This window comes from Pseudophryne corroboree, chromosome 2 (assembly GCF_028390025.1).
Source record: "Pseudophryne corroboree isolate aPseCor3 chromosome 2, aPseCor3.hap2, whole genome shotgun sequence".
NCBI lineage: Eukaryota > Metazoa > Chordata > Amphibia > Anura > Myobatrachidae > Pseudophryne > Pseudophryne corroboree.
The window spans coordinates 859,513,071-859,540,131 of NC_086445.1; the positions used below are offsets into that span (position 1 = coordinate 859,513,071).

General features: G+C 47.7%; 1 protein-coding gene across 1 annotated transcript in view; it reads right to left on the reverse strand.

Annotated features, from left to right (window-relative positions):
• PIGL (phosphatidylinositol glycan anchor biosynthesis class L) overlaps window positions 1–27,061 on the reverse strand; it is a 401,477-nt gene that overhangs the window by 24,257 nt on the left and 350,159 nt on the right. The window lies entirely within an intron of this gene.

Consider the following 27,061-nt stretch of genomic DNA (forward strand, 5'->3'; position numbering starts at 1 on the left):
CCGCAACCATATTCCCTAGCACTCGAGTGCATTGATGAATCGACACTCTTGCCGGTTTCAGAATCTCCTTGACCATGGTCTGGTTTTTCAGAGCTTTTTCCGCCGGAAGAAACACTCTCTGTAGTTCCATGTCTAGGATCATGCCCAAGAAAGGCAGCCGAGTTGTCGGGATCAACTGAGACTTTGTCAAATTTAGAATCCAACCATGATGTTGCAGAACCGTCAGGGAGAGTTCCACATTTCTTAGCAACTGCTCTTTTGATCTCGACTTTATCAGGAGATCGTCCAAGTACGGGATAATTGTGACACCCTGCTTGCGTAGGATTACCATCATTTCCGCCATCACTTTGGTGAAGACCCTCGGGGCCGTGGAAAGCCCAAACGGCAACGTCTGAAATTGGTAATGACAATCCTGCACCGCAAATCTCAGGAAGGCCTGATGAGGAGGATATATCGGGACATTTAAGTAGGCATATTTTATGCCGACTGACGCCATAAAATTCCCCCCCTTCTAGGCTGGAGATCAAAGCTCGAAGAGATTCCATCTTGAACATGAAAGTTTTCAGGTACGGATTGAGGGATTTTAGGTTCAGGATCGGTCTGACCGAGCAGTCCGGCTTTGCCACGACAAAGAGGCTCGAATAGAACCCTTCCCCCCGTTGGGATGGGGGAACCGGGACAATGACCCTCTGTTGACACAGCTTTTGTATCGCAGCATTTACTACTTCTCCTTCTGGAATAGAAACTGGCAAGGCTGATTTGAAAAATCGGCGGGGGGGGGGCATCTCCTGAAACTCCAGTTAGTACCCTTGGAACACTATGTCTAAGACCCAAGGATCTAGGCCCGATTGAAACCAGACCTGACTGAAGATTCGGAGATGGCCCCCCACCGGCACGGACTCCCGCAGGGGAGCCCCAGCGTCATGCGGTGGACTTGGCAGAGGCGGGGAAGGACTTTTGGTCCTGGGCGCCAGACACAGCAGGCGACCTTTTTCCCCTTCCTCTACCTTTTGAAGCGAGGAAGGAGCCCCTTCCTTTTTTGTATTTATTAGGCCAAAAGGACTGCATCTGATAATGGGGTGCCTTTTTCTGTTGTGCGGGAACATAAGGAAGAAAAGATTACTTACCCGCAGTAGCGGTAGACACCAGGTCAGCAAGGCCATCACCAAACAAGACACTACCTTTAAAAGGGAGAGCTTCCATAGCTTTCTTGGAGTTGGCATCAGCATTCCATTGATGAATCCACAGCGCCCTCCTGGCCGAGACCGCCATGGCATTGGCCCTTGATCCCAAGAGGCCAATATCTCTCGCTGCGACCTTTAGGTAAGCTGCAGCGTCCCTGATATAACCAAGAGTCAAAAGAATGTTATCCTTATCAAGGGTATCCATGTCAGATGCCAAATTATCAGCCCACTTAGCAATAGCACTACTCACCCACGCCGACGCCACGGCAGGCCTGAGGAGTGCACCCGTAGTGACGTAAATGGCCTTGAATGTCGTTTCCTTCTTGCGATCCGCAGGATCCTTGAGGGCAGTCGTGTCAGGAGACGGAAGCGCCACCTTTTTGGATAGTCGGGACAGAGCATTGCCCACATTGGGAGACGACTCCCATTTCTCCCCGTCGTCAGAGGGGAAAGGATGTGCCATAAAAATTATCTTGGGAATCTGCCACCTTTTGTCAGGCGACTCCCAAGCCTTTTCACAAACAGCGTTCAGTTCATGAGAGGGGGGAAACGTCACCTCAGGCTTTTTTCCCTTATACAAACCCTCGTATCTGGAACAGCAGGCACTTCAGAAATATGTAAAACATCTTTAATAGCCACAATCATGTACTGAATACTCTTAACCAATTTCGGATGTAAACTGGCCTCACTGAAGTCGACACTGGAATTAGAGTCTGTGTCGGTATCCGTATCTGCCATCTGGGTAAATGAACGTTTTTGTGACCTTGAGGGGGCCTGTACCTGAGACAAAGCCTCCTCCATGGACTTTCTCCACGTTTGTGTCAGAGAATCAGATTTATCCAGCCTCTTAGACAATAACGCCACATTTGCATTCAATGTACTCAACATATTCACCCAATCAGCAGTCGGCTGTGCCGACAGAGTCACTCCCAAATCCTTCTCCGCGCACCCAGTAACTTCCTCCGGGGAGGAACACTCAGTCTCAGACATGTCGACACACGGTACCGACACACCCACACTGGCCAAAGAGGACAGACACACAGGGAAGCCTGCAGAGAGAACACAGAGGGAGTATGCCAGCTCACACCCCAGCGCCCAGATACTACCAAATAAATAATATATGATGTCTGCGCTGTAAATATATAGCACCAATTGCCTGTGCCCCCCCCCCAGTTTTGCTTCCTGTACTTGTAAGGAGAGTGGAGGTCCGGGCCAGCGTCTCTGCATGCACTGTGAAGTAGAGAAAATGGCGCTGGTAAGCTGTGCGGCTAAGCTCCGCCCCTTCCCGGCGTGCTACAGTCCCGCTAAAATTTTAAATCTTATACTGGCGGGTGTTAAATACACAGTGCCCAGGCACCCCTAATATGTACTCTTGCCAGTGGAAAAAGGCTCCAGTAACCTGCTGCCCAGGGCGCTCCCCACCAGCGCCCTGCACCCTGTGAGTGCTGTTGGTGTGTGGGAGCATGGAGCGCAGCGCGACCGCTGCGCTGTACCTCTGTTACTGTAGTCTTCTGCCGTCACTGAAGTCTTCTGTTCTTCTAATACTCACCCGGCTTCTTTCTTCTGGCTTCTGTGAGGGGGGTGACGGCGCAGCTCCGGCAACAAGCAGCTAGGCGCACCAAGTGATCGAACCCTCTGGATCTAATGGTGTCCAGTAGCCTAAGAAGCAGAGCCCTTAACTCAGAAGAAATAGGTCTGACTTCTCTCCCCTCAGTCTCACGAAGCAGGGAGCCTGTAGCCAACAGGTCTCCCTGAAAATAAAAAAGCCTAACAAAGTCTTTCCAGAGAAACTCAGTAGAGCTCCCCTAGTGTGTGTCCAGTCTCTCCTGGGCACAGAATCTAACTGAGGTCTGGAGGTGGGGCATAGAGGGAGGAGCCAGTTCACACCCAGTAAAAGTCTTATAGTGTGCCCATATCTTCTGCGGATCCAGTCTATACCCCATGGTCCTTTTGGAGTCCCCAGCATCCTCTAGGACTTAAGAGAAATAAAGGGAACACTAAAATAACACATCATAGATCTGAATGAATGAAATATTCTTATTAAATACTTTGTTCTTTACATAGTTGAATGTGCTGACAACAAAATCACACAAAAATTATCAATGGAAATCAAATTTATTAACCCATGGAGGTCTGGATTTGGAGTCACACTCAAAATTAAAGTAGAAAAACACACTACAGGCTGATCCAACTTTGATGTAATGTCCTTAAAACAAGTCAAAATGAGGCTCAGTAGTGTGTGTGGCCTCCACGTGCCTGTATGACCTCACTACAACGCCTGGGCATGCTCCTGATGAGGTGGCGGATGGTCTCCTGAGGGATCTCCTCCCAGACCTGGACTAAAGCATCCGCCAACTCCTGGACAGTCTGTTGTGCAACGTGGCGTTGGTGGATGGAGCGAGACATGATGTCCAAGATGTGCTCAATTGGATTCAGGTCTGGGGAACGGGCGGGCCAGTCCATAGCATCAATGCCTTCGTCTTGCAGGAACTGCTGACACACTCCAGCCACATGAGGTCTAGCATTGTCTTGCATTAGGAGGAACCCAGGGCCAACCGCACCAGCATATGGTCTCACAAGGGGTCTGAGGATCTCATCTCGGTACCTAATGGCAGTCAGGCTACCTCTGGCAAGCACATGGAGGGCTGTGCGGCCCCCCAAAGAAATGCCAACCCACACCATTACTGACCCACTGCCAAACCGGTCATGCTGGAGGATGTTGCAGGCAGCAGAACGTTCTCCTTGGCGTCTCCAGACTCTGTCACGTCTGTCACATGTGCTCAGTGAGAACCTGCTTTCATCTGTGAAGAGCACAGGGCGCGCCAGTGGCGAATTTGCCAATCTTGGTGTTTTCTGGCAAATGCCAAACGTCCTGCACGGTGTTGGGCTGTAAGCACAACCCCCACCTGTGGACGTTGGGCCCTCATACCACCCTCATGGAGTCTGTTTCTGATCGTTTGAGTAGACACATGCACATTTGTGGCTTGCTGGAGGTCATTTTGCAGGGCTCTGGCAGTGCTCCTCCTGTTCCTCCTTGCACAAAGGCGGAGGTAGCGGTCCTGCTGCTGGGTTGTTGCCCTCCTCCACGTCTCCTGATGTACTTGCCTGTCTCCTGGTAGTGCCTCCATGCTCTGGACACTACGCTGACAGACACAGGAAACCTTCTTGCCACAGCTCGCATTGATGTGCCATCCTGGATGAGCTGCACTACCTGAGCCACTTGTGTGGGTTGTAGACTCCGTCTCATGCTACCATTAGAGTGAAAGCTTTCAAAAGCCAGCTTTCAAAAGTGACCAAAACATCAGCCAGAAAGCATAGGAGCTGAAAAGTGGTCTGTGGTCACCACCTGCAAAAAAACTCCTTTATTGGGGGTGTCTTGCTAATTGCATATAATTCCCACCTGTTGTCTATTCCATTTGCACAACAGCATGTGAAATTGATTGTCAATCACTGTTGCTTCCTAAGTGGACAGTTTGATTGCACAGAAGTGTGATTGACTTGGAGTTACATTGTGTTGTTTAAGTGTTCCCTTTATTTTTTTGAGCAGTGTGTGTGTGTGTGTGTGTGTGTGTGTGTGTGTGTGTGTGTGTGTGTGTGTGTGTGTGTGTGTGTGTGTGTATATATATATATATATATATAGATAATAAAATAAGGAGAGCGCACCAGTGAATAATAGTAAAAAGTAACAATTTACTTGTGTAAATATCCACGTACATCAAGGTTCACATTCAAGCACTTAGCCACTTCTCCGATAACCTCCACCGCAACGATGTACTTCAGTCAGTGGGGTATTTTTCCGGAGACGCCGTCTGCTCTGTATCAGGCGGAAGACAGGATTCGTCTTGCACTTGTAAGCCATCCCCAACGCGTTTCGTCACTAGAGGACTTCGTCAGGAGCTATGTCATTGGATCCTCTAAGTTCACCTTTTAACCATTGCTTTGTGCAGCGATTGGCTGATTGCTTGATCACACATAACATCTTTACTTTTAATACTTCGTTTGTTTAAAAAACATTTTATACCTCATTATTTTTACCTACACATTATATCTATAATAACAACACTTTTGCCATTTATTGACACTTCTAAATAAAAACATAAATATGTAAACAGAAGTAGCACTACTGCATTCACAGCTGATTAGCCTCTCACTGCTGGTCTCTTACTCATATGTTCTTAATTACTATGTCTCTACTTTCACATATGTTCCTGTTCGTTTTGCCATCTGACAGCATTAGTTAGAGTGTAATCAGTAATGTGATTGCAGTGGCCAAAATTTATAAGCCATTCATTTATTCATCTAATTCATACTTAGTCTTTATAGACATGTACATATATTTAATTAAAAAAGAACGAGCCTTTAAAAACCGACTTTTGCCAATATCTCATTCTAACCTGTACTATAACAAGCTCCTCTCCTATATTAACCCCTTCATGCTCGAACCCAGATTTTCATGAAACTAGGGTGCTCTATCTTTTCTGTTATGACCGGGACCTACCCTGAGTGTTTGCCACTCCCCATCGGGTGCTAACACCAACTTCGATAGGGACCTCACCCAGAGACTTTCCCGGTCATTATTACAGAAACGGCACGATATCACATCCCTCGTTCAATCCGTCTGGGGTTAATGTACCTAACGTGTAAATCCAGAAGGTTTCTCTCTGAGACAACAGTTTTAAAATGTCCCCCCCTCTATTTCCCAAATGAACCTGTTCTATGGCTTTAAAGGATAAGTTTTCCACCCTAGAAGTCTCTGGGTGAGGTCCCTATCGAAGTTGGTGTTAGCACCCGATGGGGAGTGGCAAACACTCAGGGTAGGTCCCGGTCATAACAGAAAAGATAGAGCACCCTAGTTTCATGAAAATCTGGGGTCGAGCATGAAGGGGTTAATATAGGAGAGGAGCTTGTTATAGTACAGGTTAGAATGAGATATTGGCAAAAGTCGGTTTTTAAAGGCTCGTTCTTTTTTAATTAAATGTATGTACATGTCTATAAAGACTAAGTATGAATTAGATGAATAAATGAATGGCTTATAAATTTTGGCCACTGCAATCACATTACTGATTACACTCTAACTAATGCTGTCAGATGGCAAAACGAACAGGAACATATGTGAAAGTAGAGACATAGTAATTAAGAACATATGAGTAAGAGACCAGCAGTGAGAGGCTAATCAGCTGTGAATGCAGTAGTGCTACTTCTGTTTACATATTTATGTTTTTATTTAGAAGTGTCAATAAATGGCAAAAGTGTTGTTATTATAGATATAATGTGTAGGTAAAAATAATGAGGTATAAAATGTTTTTTAAACAAACGAAGTATTAAAAGTAAAGATGTTATGTGTGATCAAGCAATCAGCCAATCGCTGCACAAAGCAATGGTTAAAAGGTGAACTTAGAGGATCCAATGACATAGCTCCTGACGAAGTCCTCTAGTGACGAAACGCGTTGGGCGTGGCTTACAAGTGCAAGACGAATCCTGTCTTCCGCCTGATACAGAGCAGACGGCGTCTCCGGAAAAATACCCCACTGACTGAAGTACATCGTTGCGGTGGAGGTTATCGGAGAAGTGGCTAAGTGCTTGAATGTGAACCTTGATGTACGTGGATATTTACACAAGTAAATTGTTACTTTTTACTATTATTCACTGGTGCGCTCTCCTTATTTTATTATCTAGAAATTTGTGGCTCCTGGCAGGAGTGGATGAGCAGGCACCTCATGTGTTGACTAAACAAACTCTGGACAAAACAAAGTGTGCGCGGATCAAAATTGTATATATATATATATATATATGAAATAGGATTACCGGTAAATCCTTTTCTCATAGTCCGTAGAGGATGCTGGGGTCCACATTAGTACCATGGGGTATAGACGGGTCCACTAGGAGCCACTGGCACTTTAAGAGTTTGAGAGTGTGGGCTGGCTCCTCCCTCTATGCCACTCGTACCAGACTCAGTCTAGAAACTGTGCCCGTGGAGACGGACAACTTCGAGAGAAGGATTTTACACAGATAGTGGCGAGATTCACACCAGCTCACACATACAAGGCAAACCAAGCTAACCAGCTTGAAACATCAGCAACGGCTGAACAATATTACTTAACCAAGTAACAAAACAGTACTTAACCAAGAACTAAGCAGTACTGAACAAAGAAATTACTGCAGGATCACGAAGCGCTGGGTGGGCCCCCAGCATCCTCTACAGACTACGAGAAAAGGATTTACCGGTAGGTAATTAAAATCCTATTTTCTCTTACGTCCTAGAGGATGCTGGGGTCCACATTAGTACCATGGGGATGTACCAAAGCTCCCAGAATGGGAGGGAGAGCGCGAAGGCTCCTGCAGAACTGATTGACCAAACTTCAGGTGCTCAGCGACCAAAGTATCGAACTTGTAGAACTTTGCAAACGTGTTCGACCCAGACCAAGTAGCCGCTGGGCAAAGCTGTAAAGCTGAGACACCCCGGGCAGCCGCCCAGCAAGAACCCACCTTACAAATAGAGTGGGCCTTAACAGACGTAAGACACGGCAATCCTGCCGTAAAATCCGCATGCTGGATAGTGAACCTGATCCAGCAAGAGATCGTCTGCTTAAAAGCAGGACACCCAAGCTTCTTGGGATCATACAGGACAAACAGAGTCCGATTTCCGTTGACGAGCAGTCTTCTTCACATAGATTTTCAGAGTCCTTACAACATCCAAGGATTTTGATGAAATTGAAGAGTCAGTAGCCACTGGCACCACAATAGGTTGGTTGATATGAAATGCCGACACAACCTTCGGAAGGAACTGCTGACGTGTCGTGAGCTCAGCTCTATCTTCATGGAAGATCAAGTATGGACTCTTACTAGACAAAGCCCCCAACTCCGACACACGTCTAGCAGAAGATAAGGCCAACAAAGTGACAGCCTTCCATGTGAGAAACTTGACATCAACCTCCTGTAGAGGCTTGAACCAATCCGAATGGAGAAACTGCAGTACCACGTTAAGATCTCATGGTGCCGTAGGCAGCACAAAGGGAGGCTGGATGTGCAGAACCCCTTTTCAGAAAAGTCTGAACCTCAGGGAGAGACGCCAACTGTTTCTGGAAGAAAATGGATAGGGCCGAAATCTGGACCTTTACGGATCCCAACCTCAGGCCCATATCCACACCTGCTTGCAGGAAGAGGAGAAACCGTCCCAGTTGAAACTCCACCGTAGAAAACTTCTTGGACTCACACCAAGATACATATTTTTTCCAAATACGATGGTAATGTTTAGACGTTACTCCTTTCCTAGCCTGTATCAGGGTAGGAATAACCCTGTTCGGAATACCCTTCCGAGCTAATATCTGGCGTTCAACCTCCATGCTGTCAAACGTAGCCGCGGTAAGTCTTGATAAGCGAACGGCCCCTGCTGCAGAAGGTCCTCCCGAAGAGGCCTCGGCTCTTCTAGCAGTAGATCCAGAAGATTTGCATACCAAGCCCTTCTTGGCCAGTCCGGAGCAATGAGGATCGCTTGAACTCTTGTTCTCCTTATTAGCTTTAGAACTCTTGGAATGAGTGGAAGTGGAGGAAACATGTACACCGAATGGAACACCCACGTAGTCACTAGGGCATCCACCGCAACGGCTTGCGGGTCCCTCGACCTGGAACAATATCGCCGAAGCTTCTTGTTGAGACGAGAGGCCATCATGTCTATATTAGGTACTCCCCAAAGGTCTGTTACCTCCGTGAACACCTCCAGATGGAGTCCCCACTCCCCTGGATGGAGATTGTGCCTGCTGAGGAATGAAATATTGCTGACAACGCCAACGCGTGTTTTTCTGCCCAGAGGATGATTCTTGCTACCTCTGACATTGCAGCTATGCTTTTCGTTCCGCCCTGTTTATTTAAGCTACTGTCGTTACACTGTTCGACTGCACTTGAATGGCCCGATCTCGCAAAAGACGGGCCATCTGAAGAAGACCGTTGTAGACAGCTCTTAGTTCCAGAATGTTTACTGGTAGGCCGGCACCTTCCTTGGAAGGTCTCCTCTTGGGTGACTGCGCCCCAGCCCCGGAGACTTGAATCTGTGGTTAGAAGGATCCAGTCCTGAATCCCGAACCTGTGGCCCTCCAAAAGGTGAGGTAACTGTATCCACCAGAGGAGTGAAATCCTAGCCTTTGTTGACAGACGTATTCTCTGGTGCATATGTAGATGAGATCCTGACCACTTGACCAGGAGATCCAGCTGGAAGGGCCGAGCGTGAAACCTTCCATACTGCAGAGCCTCGTAAGAGGTAACCATCTTCCCCAGAAGGCGAATGCACTGATGAACCGATACCCGGGCTGGCTTCAGGACATCCCGGACCATTGTTTGTATCACCAACACTTTCTCTTGCGGAAGAAACACCCTCTGCACTTCCGTGTCGAGGATCATTCCCAGAAAGGACAACCTCCTGGTCGGCTCCAAATGTGACTTTGGAAGATTCAGGATCGATCCGTGTTCCGAGTAGATGGGTCGTGAGAACAATGGACTGTAACAGCTTCTCCTTGGACGATGCCTTTATCAGCAGATCGTCCAGATATGGAGTTATGTTCACCCCCTGTCTGCGGAGGAGAACCATCATCTCCGCCATCACCTTGGTGAACATCCTCGGTGCTGTGGAGAGGCCGAATGGCAGGGCCTGGAGCTGAAAATGACTGTCTAACAGTGCAAATCGGAGAAAAGCTTGATGCGGCGGCCAAATCGGAATGTGGAGGTACGCATCCTTGATATCCAGGGGTACCAGGCATTCCCCCTCCCCCCGACCTGATATCACCGCGCTCAGAGACTCCATTTTGAACTTGAACTCCCTCAGAAAGGGGTTTAGCGATTTTAAGTTCAAAACGGCCTGACCGAACCATCCGGTTTTGGTACCACGAAAAGGTTCGAATAGTAACCTTTGTTTTGCAAATGGGGTGGAACTGGTACAATTACCTGTGACTCCACCAACTTTTGGATGGCTTCCTGTAGGACAGCCCTGTCTGCCACCAGAGCTGGCAAGCCTGATTTGAAGAATTGGTGAGGTGGGAGATCTTGAAACTCCAGCCTCTACCACATGGGACACAATATCCTGCACCCAGGGATCCAGGCCGGACGACACCCAGACGTGGCTGAAATGCCTGAGTCTCGCCCCCACCGGCCCTACCTCCAGGCCGCGCGGTCCATCCTCATGCTGAGGACTTAGGCGTACCTGAAGCAGGCTTCTGTTCCTGGGAACCCGCAACAGCAGGTTTCTTGGATTTTGGCTGACCTCCCCTAAAGAAGGTGTTCGATGGCTTGGCCTTTCTTGCTTTAGGAACCCGAAAGGACTGTGATGCAGCTGAAGTAAAAGGTTTCTTCGTAGCAGGTGCAGCTGAGGGAAGAAAAGGTGACTTACCCACGGTAGCCGTGGAAATCCACGCATCCAACGCTTCCCCAAAGAGATCCTGACCTGTGTAGGGTAGGGTCTCCACACCTCTCCTGGATTCCGCGTCGGCAGACCACTGGCGCAGCCAAAGTCCTCTGCAAGCTGAGACAGACATGGAAGATATCCCTGCAGCCATCGAACCCAGATCTTTCATGGATTCCACCATAAATCCTGCAGAATCCTGAATGTTACGTAAAAACAAATCAACATCACTTTTATCCATTGTATCCAAATCCTCAAGTAACGTATCTGACCACTTTACTATAGCTTTGGAAATCCATGCACATCACCGTCTGCCGTATCAGAATCGGCATCCGTGTCATCTTGCATAATCTGGGCAAGAGCACGTTTTTCGGAGCGTACGTCAGGGGGCCCTGAGGTAACAGAACCGGACCAAACAACCATAGAGTTCTGTAAAACCTGAGTTGCAGACTCATTTTGTGCAACTCTAGTAGAAATCTGAGAAATCATACTTTTAACAGAGGCTAACCACTCAGGCTCCCTTGTTGGGACCTGTGCTAACACAGTGCAATCCTGATTACATGGAATGGGATCATCCTGAGAGGACATATCCTCTGCAGCATATGACACAGAGTACCCGGACATAGCTTAATGGAGACCACAAACACTCCACACACACACAGGGAAGGGCAGAGTTTCCCCCCTAAGAATGCCAAGAGAGAGACAGAGACTGGAGCCAACACACACACAGCGCTTCAAGGTAGGGAGACCCCTACCCAGCGCTTACTTTGTACCTTATTAGGTTGCACAGTACAGATATAAAGCCTCCCCCCTCCCCCCCTACCTTCTACAACCCTCTGGTACCGTATACGATAGCTGGAGTTGATATGGAGGGACTGCTCTCACTGACAGCGCTTCTGCAGACAGGAAAATGGTACTGAACGCTGCTGGGTCCGCTCTGAGAAGCTCCGACCCCTTACATGGCGCTGCTTCCGGCTCTTCTGAAGATTATACTGGCCTGAGGAAAAGTGCTGGCAGCGATCCTGGGACCCTGACAGGCTTGGTGGTTAGTGTAGGGTGTAGGCGCTGGCTCAGGGCGCCCCTCACAGCGCCGCATTGTGTGCCGCTGAGCCCCGGAGCGCAGTTAGTACTGCGCTCCATACCCTGTTGCTGCCATCTTCATACCGACTCCCCGCTTGCTAGGGGGGTCGGTGACTAACTCGCCACTGATCTTCTGGCTCTGTAGAGTGTGGCGGCATGCTGCTGGGGTGAGCGATCCCCCGTGGCGGCGAACGTTCGATCCCCTCAGGAGCTCAGTGTCCTGTCAGCGAGATAGTGGCTCAGACCCTGTGCCTAAACTCTAACAAAAATAATAAAACTAAAAGAACCCCTATGGAGCTCCCCTAGCTGTGACCGGCTCCTCCGGGCACATTTTATAAACTGAGTCTGGTAGGAGGGGCATAAAGGGAGGAGCCAGCCAACACTGTTAAACTCTTAAAGTGCCAGTGGCTCCTAGTGGACCAGTCTATACCCCATGGTACTAATGTGGACCCCAGCATCCTCTAGGACGTAAGATATATATATATATATATATATATATATATTGGGGGGTCCCTGCACTCTCACTTAACATAGATAAGAGGTGGGGTGCCAGTCAGAGTCCAATCCCATAGAGGATGGGGCCCATAGTACAACATACAGTATCTCCACTATGTGGAAAGACAGCACTCTCCAAATTGAAAATCAAAAATTGTGAATATTTATTTCAAAGTTTTATCTCACAGTTTTCCTGGTAATGTCCAACGTTTCGGTCCACACCGGGACCTTTATCTAGGTGATACAGCAAAAAACATCCATACAGCAGTACAGCGGGAGCCAATGTTGAGTAGGGAAACTGGAGCAGCAGATGGGCCTCACAGGCCCCTAATATATACCCATAAAAGGCGCCAATCCCGCCTCCCTGGTGATTCAGGGCATGGTGGAACGCATGGTGACACGCATGGAGTCACTTCCTGAAAAACCGGAAGTGGTCGCACGTGTTAATGTAAAACAAATATATACATGTTACATTTAATTAGATATATGTGCTGTGTTAATGAAGCCTGCGTCCCCTGGATAATATATTAACAGAATCGCCACTGGAGCGTGCTGCTGCGGACTGAGGTCAGATATCGGACCCCGTGGAACGCATAATGGAATGCAACTTCCGGCTTCCGGTATTACAGAGTGCTTTGCATATGTACCTGAGACACACTTCACTTGTATTTTTTGATATTAGTATTATATGTATTATTTGAAGTCACTATTAATATTATGCATTATGCATTTATTGTTAATCAACACACGTTATGCCTGACCCAATTTGATCTCACAGGCTTCTATAATATACCCATCAGGAGAACACAATACGAGGGGCATAAATTACTAGATTTAACAAATCTTTATTAATGTACAATATTGTGCAATATATACATAGTCCATGTTTATTAATTAATTAGCCCTGCATTATAAGATGCCCCCAATTGTGCTTAGATATATAAGTGATGAACGATGTGTCCCACACACACCGCACTATCCACTCACTTCCGGTAATACCGGAAGCCGGAAGTTGCGTTCCATTATGCGTTCCACGGGGTCCGATATCTGACCCCAGTCCGCAGCAGCACGCTCCAGTGGCGATTCTGTTAATATATTATCCAGGGGACGCAGGCTTCATTAACACAGCACATATATCTAATTAAATGTAACATGTATATATTTGTTTTACATTAACACGTGCGACCACTTCCGGTTTTTCAGGAAGTGACTCCATGCGTGTCACCATGCGTTCCACCATGCCCTGAATCACCAGGGAGGCGGGATTGGCGCCTTTTATGGGTATATATTAGGGGCCTGTGAGGCCCATCTGCTGCTCCAGTTTCCCTACTCAACATTGGCTCCCGCTGTACTGCTGTATGGATGTTTTTTGCTGTATCACCTAGATAAAGGTCCCGGTGTGGACCGAAACGTTGGACATTACCAGGAAAACTGTGAGATAAAACTTTGAAATAAATATTCACAATTTTTGATTTTCAATTTGGAGAGTGCTGTCTTTCCACATAGTGGAGATACTGTATATATATATATATATATATATATACACACACACACACACACACACACACACACACACACAAAGTATATGTGTGTATGTCATGTGCATACAACTTCTGATCCTATAATGATGGCTAGATCATATAAGCCTCTATATTCAATACTCCAAATACAGATGGCAACACTTTTGTGGTATTTGTTAAATAGTAGCAGTATGCAGCCATGTGCTTGTTATAAAAGATACAATATCCAGGTTCAGGCATCAATAAATCCATTCATTCCCAAAGGTCACAAATAATCTCAGCGCTCACGTAATGCTCATGTGCAGTCTGACTGTCGCTCTTGCGCATAACGCAGCAATAGGCTGCCAGCAATTGCATGGAGGATGCTGGGAGGACTTCACTGGACCTTGCTGAAGGGGTAAGTAATATTGACTCCCAACGGCATATTCTCTAGTATCATTGCAATACTAAACAAAATATGCTGCTGTTAATAAGGATCACTGTTAAAATAAGAATTTACTTACCGATAATTCTATTTCTCGTAGTCCGTAGTGGATGCTGGGGACTCAGTCAGGACCATGGGGAATAGCGGGCTCCGCAGGAGACAGGGCACATCTAAAAAGCTTTTTAGGTCACATGGTGTGTACTGGCTCCTCCCCCTATGACCCTCCTCCAAGCCTCAGTTAGGTACTGTGCCCGGACGAGCGTACACAATAAGGAAGGATCTTGAATCCCGGGTAAGACTCATACCAGCCACACCAATCACACCGTACAACTTGTGATCTGAACCCAGTTAACAGTATGATAACAAAACGAAGTAGCCTCCGAAAAGATGGCTCACAACAATAGTAATAACCCGATTTTTGTAACAATAACTATGTACAAGCATTGCAGACAATCCGCACTTGGGATGGGCGCCCAGCATCCACTACGGACTACGAGAAATAGAATTATCGGTAAGTAAATTCTTATTTTCTCTAACGTCCTAGTGGATGCTGGGGACTCCGTCAGGACCATGGGGATTATACCAAAGCTCCCAAACGGGCGGGAGAGTGCGGATGACTCTGCAGCACCGAATGAGAGAACTCCAGGTCCTCCTTAGCCAGAGTATCAAAATTTGTAAAATTTTACAAACGTGTTCTCCCCTGACCACGTAGCTGCTCGGCAAAGTTGTAAAGCCGAGACTCCTCGGGCAGCCGCCCAGGATGAGCCCACCTTCCTTGTGGAATGGGCATCTACATATTTCGTCTGTGGCAGGCCTGCCACAGAATGTGCAAGCTGAATTGTACTACAAATCCAGCGTGCAATAGACTGCTTAGAAGCATGAGCACCCAGCTTGTTGGGTGTATACAGTATAAACAGCAAGTCAGACTTTCTGACTCCAGCCGTCCTAACTATATATATATATATATATATATATTTTTAGGGCCCTGACCACGTCTAGTAACTTGGAGTCCTCCAAGTCCCTAGTAGCCGCAGGCACCACAAGAGGTTGTTTCAGGTGAAAACGCTGACACCCCTTCATGAAGAAACTGGAGACGAGTCCCAGTTCTGTCCTGTTCAAATGGAAAATTTTAATATGGGCTTTTGTAAGACAAAGCCGCCCATTCTGACAATCGCCTGGCCGAGGCCAGGGCTAACAACATGGTCACTTCCCATGTGAGATATTTGTCAACAGCATGGTCACTTTCCATGTGAGATATTTCAAATCCACAGATTTGAGCGGTTCAAACCAATATGATTTTAAGAAATCCCAACACTATGTTGAGATCTCACGGTGCCCCTAGGGGCACAAAAAAGCTGTATATGCAATACATCCTTTACAATCTGGACTTCAGGAACTGAAGTCAATTCTTTCTGGAAGAAAATCTACAGGGCCGAAATTTAAATGTTAATGAACCCCAATTTGAGGTCCAAAACACTCCTGTTTTCAGGAAGTGTAGAAATCGACCTAGTTGAATTGCCGTTGTGGAGCCTTCCTGGCCTCACCCACGCAACATATTTTCACCACATGTGGTGATGACGTTGTGCGGTCACCTCCTTCCTGGCTTTGACCAGGGTAGGTATGACCTCTTATGGAATGCCTTTTCCCCTCAGGATCCGGCATTCAACCGCCATGCCGTCAAACGCAGCCGCGGTAAGTCTTGGAATAGACATGGTACTTGCTGAATCAAGTCCCTTCTTAGCTCCCCAGGCCCTTAGTCCTCTGTGAGCATTTCTTGAAGTTCCGGGTACCAAGTCCCTCTTGGCCAATCCGGAGCCACTAGTATAGTTCATACTCCTCTATGTCTTATAATTCTCAATACCCTGGTTATGAGAAACAGAGGAGGGAACACATACACAGACTGGTACACCCACGGTGTTACCAGAACATCCACAGCTATCGCCTGAAGGTCTCATGACCTGGCGGAATACCTGTCCCGTTTTTGTTCGGGCGGGACGCCATCATGTCCACCTTTGGTCTTTGCCAACGGTCCACAATCATGTTGAAAAACTTCCCTATGAAGTTTCCACTCTCCCGGGTGGAGGTCATGCCTGCTGAGGAAGTCTGCTTCCCAGTCGTCCACTCCCGGAAAGAACACTGCTGACAGTGCTATCACATGATTTTCCGCCTAGCGAAAAATCCTTGCAGTTTTCACTGCCCTCCTGCTTCTTGTGCCGCCCTTCTGTTTACGTGGGCGACTGCCGTGATGTTATCCCACTGGATCAATACCGGCTGACCTTGAAGCAGAGGTCTAGCTAAGTTTAGAGCATTATAAATTTGCTCTAAGCTTATTTATGCGGAGAGAATTCTCCAGACTTAATCACACTTCCCTGGAAATTTTTTTTCCCTGTGTGACTGTTCCCCAGCCTCTCAGGCTGGCCTCCGTGGTCACCGGCATCCAATCCTGAATGCCGAATCTGCGGCCCTCTAGAAGATGAGCACTCTGTAATCACCACAGGAGAGACACCCTTTTCCTTGGATATAGGGTTATCCGCTGATGCATCTGAGGATGCGATCCGGACCATTTGTCCAGCAGATCCCACTGAAGAGTTCTTGCGGGAAATCTGCCGAATGGAATTGCTTCGTAATAAGCCACCATTTTTACCAGGACTCTTGTGCAATGATGCACTGACACTTTTCCTGGTTTTAGGAGGATCCCGATTAGCTCGGATAACTCCCTGGTTTTCTCCACTGGGAGAAACACGTTTTTCTGGACTGTGTCCAGAATCTTCCCTAGGAACAGTAGACGTGTCGTCGGAAAAAGCTGCGATTTTGGAATATTTAGAATCCACTCGTGCTGTCGTAGAACTACTTAAGATAGTGCTACTCCGACCTCCAACTGTTCTCTGGACCTTGCCCTTATCAGGAAAGCGTCCATGTTTCTTTTAAGAAAAATCAACATTCCGGCCATTACCTTGGTAAAGACCCGGGGCGCCGTGGACCATCCAAACGGCAGCGTCTGAACTGATAGTGACAGTTCTGTACCAGGAACCTGAAGTACCCTTGGTGAGAAGGGCAAATTTGGACCTGTAGGTAAACGTCCCTGATATCCAGTGACATCATATCGTCCCCTTCTTCCTGGTTCGCTATCACTGCTCCGAGTGACTCCATCTTGATTTGAACGCTTGTATGTAAGTGTTCAAATATTTCAGATCTCACCGAGCCGGTTGGCTTCAGTACCACAATATAGTGTGGAATACTACCCCCTTCCTTGTTGTAAGAAGGGTACTTTGATTATCACCTGCTGGGAATATAGCCTGTGAATTGTGTGAGGGGGAGACGTCTCGAATTTCCAATGTACACCTGGGATATTACATGTAGGATCCCGGAGTTCCCTTGCGAGTGTTGCTGAAACTCTTGAGATGACCCCCTACCGCACCTGAGTCCGCTTGTACGGCCCCAGCGTTATGCTGCGGACTTGGCAGAAGCCGTGAGGAGCTTCTGTTCCTGGGAATGATCTGCTTGCTGCAGTCTTCTTCCCTTTCCTCTCCCCCTGGGCAGATATGACTGGCCTTCGCCCGCCTGCCCGTATGGGGACGAAAGGACTGAGACTGAAAAGACTGTGTCCTTTTCTGCCAATATGTGACTCGGGGTAACAAAAGGTGGATTTTTCAGCTGTTGCCATGGCCACCAGGTCCAATGGACCGCCCCTTTATACGGCAATACTTCCATATGCCGTCTGGAATCTGCCTCACCTGACCACTGTCGTGTCTTCGTCTGGCAGATATGTACATCACATTTACTCTTTGATGCCAGAATGCAAATATGCCTCTGCGCATCACACATATATAGAAATGCATCCCTAAAATGCTCTATAGACAATAAAATCCTGTCCCTGTCAAGGGTATCAAAATTTTCAGTCAGGAAATCCGACCAAGCCCCCTCAGCGCTGCACATCCAGGCTGAGGCGATTGCTGGTCGTAGTATAACACCAGTATGTATATACTGTTATGATATTTTTCAGCTTCCTATCAGCTGGCTCCTTGAGGGCGGCCGTATCTGGAAACGGTAACGCCATGTTTTTTATATGCGTGTGAGCGCCTTGTCCACCCTAAGGTGTGTTTTCCAACTCGCCCTTACTACTGGCGGGAAAAAAGGGTATACCTCCCATAACTTTCTGTCGGAGGAACCCCACGTATCATCACACACTTCATTTAATTTATCTGATTCAGGCAAAACTACAGGTAGTTTATTCCCACCCTACAAAATACCCTTATTTGTGGTACTTGTGGTATCAGAAATACGTAGCACCTCCTTCATTGCCCTTAACATGTAACTTGTGGCCCTAAAGGAAAAATACGTTTGTTTCTTCACCGTCGACACTGGGGTCAGTGTCCGTGTCAGTGTCTGTCGACCGACTGAGGTAAATGGGCGTTTTTACAAGCCCCTGACGGTGTCTGAGACGCCTGGACCGATACTAATTTGTCCGCCGGCTGTCTCATGTCGTCAACCGGCTTGCAGCGTGTTGACATTATCACGTAATTCCATAAGTAAGCCATCCATTCTGGTGTCGACTCCCTAGAGAGTGACATCACCATTACAGGCAATTTTCTCCGTCTCCTCACCAACATTTTCCTCATACATGTCGACACACACGTACCGACCTACAGCACACACATACAGGGAATGCTCTGATAGAGGACAGGACCCACTAGCCCTTTGGGGAGACAGAGGGAGAGTTTGCCAGCACACACCAAAAGCGCCATAATGTATATAACAACCCTAGAAGGTGTTGTTTCTATATATGGGCTCTTAATATATAATTATATCGCCAATTTATGCCCCCCTTCTCTTTAACCCTGTTTCTGTAGTGCAGGGGAGAGTGGGAGCCTTCCTCACCAGCGGAGCTGGTCAGGAAAATGGCGCTGAGTGCTGAGGAGAATAAGCTCCGCCCCTTTCACGGCGGGCTTTTCTCCCGGTTATTAGGAAAACTGGCCTGGGTTAAATACATACATATAGCCTTAATGGCTATATGTGATGTATTTATTTGCCAAATAGGTATTTATATTGCTGCCCAGGGCGCCCCCAGCAGCGCCCTGCACCCTCCGTGACCGTGTCAGTGAGCCGTGTAGCAACAATGGCGCACAGCTGCAGTGCTGTGCGCTACCTCTCTGAAGACTGTGAAGTCTTCTGCCGCCTGTTTCCGGACCTCCGTTCCGCCGTCTTTCTTCAGCGTCTGTAAGGGGGATCGGCGGCGCGGCTCCGGGACGAACCCCAGGCTGACCTGTGTTCCGACTCCCTCTGGAGCTCAGTGTCCAGTAGCCTAAAACTTCAATCCTCCTGCACGCAGGTGAGTTGCAAGTCTCTCCCCTAAGTCCCTCGTTGCAGTGATCCTGTCGCCAGCAGGAATCACTGATTAGAAACCTAAAAAAAAACTTTACTAAACAGCTCCTTAAGAGAGCCATCCAGTTTGCACCCTTCTCGGACGGGCACAAAAACCTAACTGAGGCTTGGAGGAGGGTCATAGGGGGAGGAGCCAGTACACACCATGTGACCTAAAAAGCTTTTTAGATGTGCCCTGTCTCCTGCGGAGCCCGCTATTCCCCATGGTCCTGACGGAGTCCCCAGCATCCACTAGGACGTTAGAGAAATGGGGCCCAGTAAGTGCAGTAAGCATTTATTATGTAGCAGCGCATACAATTCAGTAACAGCGCATATGCCAATAGTATAGCTGGCTTAACTGTAACAGCGGTACCTCAGCCAATAATACGTGTCCAGAAAGGAGTCCGTAATATGTGCAGTGAGCACTCTTAGGGCGGTATTCAAATGATATATAACACTCAATCTCCTTTCTAAAGTGTTCCCCATTATCGCGCATATCGTGCCCAAAGTAATCAGGTTTAGCTGCGTAAAGTGTTGGGCACCCTGCTACTACAGGGGTAGCGAGCTGAAATGATTATACCACACCCGTCAGTAGAAACAGAACAGGTATAGAAGGGGGTGAAAAGAATTGAATACCGCCCTTAGTATACTAGTGGGTGCAGTATAACGACATCAAATATGTTTATAGTGTGACTGACTAATTGTAATAGCAGTACCTTACAATAACGGGTGCGAGCTACATAGTGGTCCGATGTAGTAGGGTCTAGCTCATCGGTAGGAACATTCTCTATGCAGATTGAGCCCACAACCCACAAACAGAGCAGCAACGCGTTTTGTCCTCTTCTGTGGACTTTGTCAAGCTGTCAGTGTTATCGCGCTGTACACAGCGGCTGGTGGCAGTTCCTGGTCCCCGGGCTGCTGAACAGCTTTTTTACAGCATCAGGAGCCCATGCTACACATCTGAAGGACAATGCCCCAAACCATTCTACATTTCCTACTACAAATGTTGTGTCCTTATACACTAGGGGGTATACTTACTAAAGCGCGGGTCTATAGAAGTGGAGATATTGCCCATAGCAACCAGATTCTTCTAGATGCATCAAACACCACTAAGTGTACTACAGATGCTGGGCTGCGACTTTAACTGCACAGGAACTCGTTTTAAACATGTGCAGTCACAAATGTAGCACAATAGAACTTGGCGTGAGAAAGTGCCGCAGCTGCTGCATCGTATTCACACGCATTTGCACACAGAAGTACAAATACAGGTTGAGTATCCCTTATCCAAAATGCTTGGGACCAGAGGTATTTTGGATATGGGATTTTTCCGTATTTTGGAATAATTGCATACCATAATGAGATATCATGATGTTGGGACATAAATCTAAGCACAGAATACATTTATGTTACATATACACCTTATACACACAGCCTGAAGGTCATTGTAGCCAATATTTTTTGTAACTTTGTGCATTAAACAAAGTGTGTCTACATTCACACAATTCATTTATGTTTCACATACACCTTATACACACAGCCTAAAGGTCATTTAATACAATATTTTTAATAACTTTGTGTATTAAACAAAGTTTGTATACATTGAGCCATCAAAAAAATAAGAATTTACTTACCGATAATTCTATTTCTCATAGTCCGTAGTGGATGCTGGGGACTCCGTAAGGACCATGGGGAATAGCGGCTCCGCAGGAGACTGGGCACATCTAAAGAAAGCTTTAGGACTAACTGGTGTGCACTGGCTCCTCCCCCTATGACCCTCCTCCAAGCCTCAGTTAGGATACTGTGCCCGGACGAGCGTACACAATAAGGAAGGATTTTGAATCCCGGGTAAGACTCATACCAGCCACACCAATCACACCGTATAACCTGTGATCTGAACCCAGTTAACAGCATGATAACAGAGGAGCCTCTGAAAGATGGCTCACAACAATAATAACCCGATTTTTGTAACAATAACTATGTACAAGTATTGCAGACAATCCGCACTTGGGATGGGCACCCAGCATCCACTACGGACTATGAGAAATAGAATTATCGGTAAGTAAATTCTTATTTTCTCTAACGTCCTAAGTGGATGCTGGGGACTCCGTAAGGACCATGGGGATTATACCAAAGCTCCCAAACGGGCGGGAGAGTGCGGATGACTCTGCAGCACCAAATGAGAGAACTCCAGGTCCTCCTCAGCCAGGATATCAATTTTGTAGAATTTTACAAACGTATTTGCTCCTGACCAAGTAGCTGCTCGGCAAAGTTGTAAAGCCGAGACCCCTCGGGCAGCCGCCCAAGATGAGCCCACCTTCCTTGTGGAGTGGGCATTTACAGATTTTTGGCTGTGGCAGGCCTGCCACAGAATGTGCAAGCTGAATTGTACTACAAATCCAACGAGCAATAGTCTGCTTAGAAGCAGGAGCACCCAGCTTGTTGGGTGCACACAGGATAAACAGCGAGTCAGATTTCCTGACTCCAGCCGTCCTGGAAACATATATTTTCAGGGCACTGACAACGTCTAGCAACTTGGAGGCCTCCAAGTCCCTAGTAGCCGCAGGCACCACCAATAGGTTGGTTCAGGTGAGACGCTGAAACCACCTTGGGGAGAAACTGAGGACGAGTCCTCAATTCCGCCCTGTCCGAATGGAAAATCAGATAAGGGCTTTTTCAGGATAAAGCCGCCAATTCTGACACGCGCCTGGCCCAGGCCAGGGCCAACAGCATGACCACTTTTCATGTGAGATATTTTAACTCCACAGATTTAAGTGGTTCAAACCAATGTGACTTTTGGAACCCAAAACTACACTGAGATCCCAAAGTGCCACTGGAGGCACAAAAGGAGGCTGTATATGCAGTACCCCTTTTACAAACGTCTGAACTTCAGGGACTGAAGCTAGTTCTTTTTGGAAGAAAATTGACAGGGCCGAAATTTGAACCTTAATGGACCCCAATTTCAGGCCCATAGACACTCCTGTTTGCAGGAAATGTAGGAATCGACCCAGTTGAATTTCCTCCGTCGGGCCTTACTGGCCTCGCACCACGCAACATATTTTCGCCAATTGCGGTGATAATGTTTTTGCGGTTACATCCTTCCTGGCTTTGATCAGGATAGGGATGACTTCATCCGGAATGCCTTTTTTCCTTCAGGATCCGGCGTTCAACCGCCATGCCGTCAAACGCAGCCGCGGTAAGTCTTGGAACAGACAGGGTCCTTGCTGGAGCAGGTCCCTTCTTAGAGGTAGAGGCCACGGATCCTCCGTGAGCATCTCTTGAAGTTCCGGTTACCAAGTCCTTCTTGGCCAATACGGAGCCACGAATATAGTGCTTTCTCCTCTCCATCTTATCAATCTCAGTACCTTGGGTATGAGAGGCAGAGGAGGGAACACATACACTGACTGGTACACCCACGGTGTTACCAGAGCGTCTACAACTATTGCCTGAGGGTCTCTTGACCTGGCGCAATACCTGTCGAGTTTTTTAATCATGTGGACGACTTCTGGGTGAAGTCCCCACTCTCCCGGGTGGAGGTCGTGCTGAGGAAGTCTGCTTCCCAGTTGTCCACTCCCGGAATGAATACTGTTGACAGTGCTATCACATGATTTTCCGCCAAGCGAAGAATCCCTGCAGCTTCTGCCATTGCCCTCCTGCTTCTTGTGCCACCCTGTCTGTTTACGTGGGTGACTGCCATGATGTTGTCCGATTGGATCAACACCGGCTGACCTTGAAGCAGAGGTCTTGCTAAGCTTAGAGCATTGTAAATGGCCCTTAGCTTCAGGATATTTATGTGAAGTGATGTATCCAGGCTTGACCCTAAGCCCTGGATATTCCTTCCCTGTGTGACTGCTCCCCAGCCTCGCAGGCTGGCATCCGTGGTCACCAGGACCCAGTCCTGAATGCCGAATCTGCGGCCCTCTAGAAGATGAGCACTCTGCAACCACCACAGGATGGATACCCTTGTCCTTGGTGACAGGGTTATCCGCTGATGCATCTGAAAATGCGACCCGGACCATTTGTCCAGTAGGTTCCACTGGAAAGTTCTTGCGTGGAATCTAACGAATGGGATTGCTTCGTAGGAAGCCACCATTTTTACCCAGAACTCTTGTGCATTGATGCACTGAGACTTGGTTCGGTTTTAGGAGGTTCCTGACTAGCTCGGATAACTCCCTGGCTTTCTCTTCCGGGAGAAACACCTTTTTTCTGGACTGTGTCCAGGAACATCCCTAGGAAACAGAAGACAAGTCGTCGGAACCAGCTGCGATTTTGGAATATTGAGAATCCAATCGTGCTGCCGCAACACTACCTGAGATAGTGCTACACCGACTTCCAACTGTTCCCTGGATCTTACCCTTATCAGGGAATCGTCCAAGTAAGGGATAACTAAAATTTCCTTCCTTCGAAGGGATATCATTTCGGCCATTACCTTGGTAAAGACCCGGGGTGTCGTGGACCATCCCTACGGCAGCGTCTGAACTGATAGTGACAGTTCTGTACCATAACCTGAGGTACCCTTGGTGAGAAGGGTTAATTTTGACATGAAGGTAAGCATCCTTGATGTCCCGAGACATCATGTAGTCCCCTTCTTCCAGGTTCGCAATCACTGCTCTGAGTGACTCAATCTTGAATTTGAACCTCTGTATGTAAGTGTTCAAAGATTTTAGATTTTAGATTTAGAATCGGTCTCACCGAGCCGTCTGGCTTCGGTACCACAATAGTGTGGAATAATACCCCGTTCCCTGTTGCAGGAGGGGTACCTTGATTATCACCTGCTGGGAATACAGCTTGTGAATGGCTTCCAAAACTGCCTCCCTGTCAGAGGGAGACGTCGGTAAAGCCGACTTTTGGAAACGGCGAGGGGGAGACGTCTCGAATTTCAATATGTACCCTTGAGATATTACCTGAAGGATCCAGGGGTCTACTTGCGAGTGAGCCCACTGCGCACTGAAATTCATTGAGAACGGGCCCCCACCGTGCTTGAGCTTGTAAGGCCCTAGCGTCATACTGAGGGCTTTGCAGAGGCGGGAAAGGATTTTTGTTCCTGGGAACTGGGTAATCTCTTCAGCCTTTTTCCTCTCCCTCTGTCACGAGCAGAAAAGAGGAACCTTTTGTCCGCTTGCCAACAAAGGACTGCGCCTGATAATACGGCGTCTTATTTTGAGAGGCGACCTGGGGTACAAACGTGGATTTCCCAGTTGTTGCCGTGGCCACCAGGTCTAAAAGACCGACCCCAAATGTCCCCTTTCAAAGGCAATACTTCCAAATGCCGTTTGGAATCCGCATCACCTGACCATTTTACTGGTAGAATTGGACAACGCACTTATACTTGATGCCAGTCGGCAAATATTCCGCTGTGCATCCTGCATATATAGAAATGCATCTTTTAAATGCTCTATAGGCAATAATATACTATCCTTATCTAGGATATCAATATTTCCAGTCAGGGAATCCGACCATGCCAACCCAGCACTGCACCTCCAGGCTGAGGCGATTGCTGGTCGCAGTATAACACCAGTATGTGTGTGAATACATTTTTGGATACCCTCCTGCTTTCTATCAGCAGGATCCTTAAGGGCGGCCATCTCATGAGAGGGTAGAGCCCTTGTTCTTACAAGCGTGTGAGCGCCTTATCCCCCCTAGGGGGTGTTTCCCAGCGCACCCTAACCTCTGGCGGGAAAGGGTATACAGCCAATACTTTTTAAGAAATTATCAATTGTTATCGGGGGGAAACCCACGCATCATCACACACCTCATTTTATTTCTCAGATTCAGGAAAACTACAGGTAGTTTTTCCCTCACCGAACATAATACCCCTTTTTGGTGGTACTCGTATTATCAGAAATGTATAAAACATTTTCCATTGTCTCAATCATGTAACGTGTGGCCCTACTGGAAATCACGGTTGTCTCTTCACCGTCGACACAGGAGTCAGTATCCGTGTCGGCGTCTGTATCTGCCATCTGAGGTAACGGGCGCTTTAGAGCCCCTGACGGCCTATGAGACGTCTGGACAGGCACAAGCTGAGTAGCCGGCTGTCTCATGTCAACCACTGTTTTTTTTTATTTTTTATACAGAGCTGACACTGTCACGTAATTTTCAACAGTACATCCACTCAGGTGTCGACCCCCTAGGTGGTGACATCACTGTTACAGACACTCTGCTCCGTCTCCACATCATTTTTCTCCTCATACATGTCGACACAAACGTACCGACACACAGCACACACACAGGGAATGCTCTGATAGAGGACAGGACCCCACTAGCCCTTTGGGGAGACAGAGGGAGAGTATGCCAGCACACACCAGAGCGCTATATATATATATACAGGGATAACCTTATATAAGTGTTTTTCCCCTTATAGCTGCTGTATGTTTTAATACTGCGCCTAATTAGTGCCCCCCTCTCTTTTTTTAACCCTTTCTGTAGTGTAGTGACTGCAGGGAAGAGCCAGGGAGCTTCCCTCCAACTGAGCTGTGAGGGAAAATGGCGCCAGTGTGCTGAGGAGATAGGCTCCGCCCCCTTTTCGGCGGCCTTATCACCCGTTTTTCTGTATATTCTGGCAGGGGTTAAATGCATCCATATAGCCCAGGAGCTATATGTGATGTATTTTTTGCCATGTAAGGTATTTTTATCATGTTTTATTGCGTCTCAGGGCGCCCCCCCCAGCGCCCTGCACCCTCAGTGACCGGAGTATGAAGTGTGCTGAGAGCAATGGCGCACAGCTGCAGTGCTGTGCGCTACCTTATTGAAGACAGGAACGTCTTCTGCCGCCGATTTTTCCGGACCTCTTTGCTCTTCTGGCTCTGTAAGGGGGCCGGCGGCGCGGCTCCGGGACCCATCCAGGCTGGGCCTGTGATCGTCCCTCTGGAGCTAATGTCCAGTAGCCAAGAAGCCCAATCCACTCTGCACGCAGGTGAGTTCGCTTCTTCTCCCCTTAGTCCCTCGATGCAGTGAGCCTGTTGCCAGCAGGTCTCACTGAAAATAACAAACCTAAACTAAAACTTTCACTAAGCAGCTCAGGAGAGCCCCTAGTGTGCACCCTTCTCGTCGGGCACAGAAATCTAACTGAGGCTTGGAGGAGGGTCATAGGGGGAGGAGCCAGTGCACACCAGTTAGTCCTAAAGCTTTCTTTAGATGTGCCCAGTCTCCTGCGGAGCCGCTATTCCCCATGGTCCTTACGGAGTCCCCAGCATCCACTTAGGACGTTAGAGAAACAAAGGTTTCACTGTCTCCCTCTCACTAAAAAAAGTCTGTATTTCGGAATATTCCGTATTTCGGAATATTTGGATATGGGATACTCAACCTGTATTGCACATCAAATAGATCACTGCAATCTAGCAAAGTAGTCTTGCTGCTAACAGTTGCTTTCATCCTGCAACATTATTAGTGAGAAGGCGCTCAGCGTGAGTCACCCAGGACCTAATGCGCTGAGATGGGCTGCTTGGCGCTACTGAAGCCGCAGTGTATATGGACACATCTCTACCTTTGTAACAGGTTTATAGTAATTTGCTTAATATACTGACAGTCTCACAGGACTCCAGTACAACAATAGTAAACGGGAGCTGCAACATTTAAACCCCTGTTACACCGTCAGCATATAACACGGTTT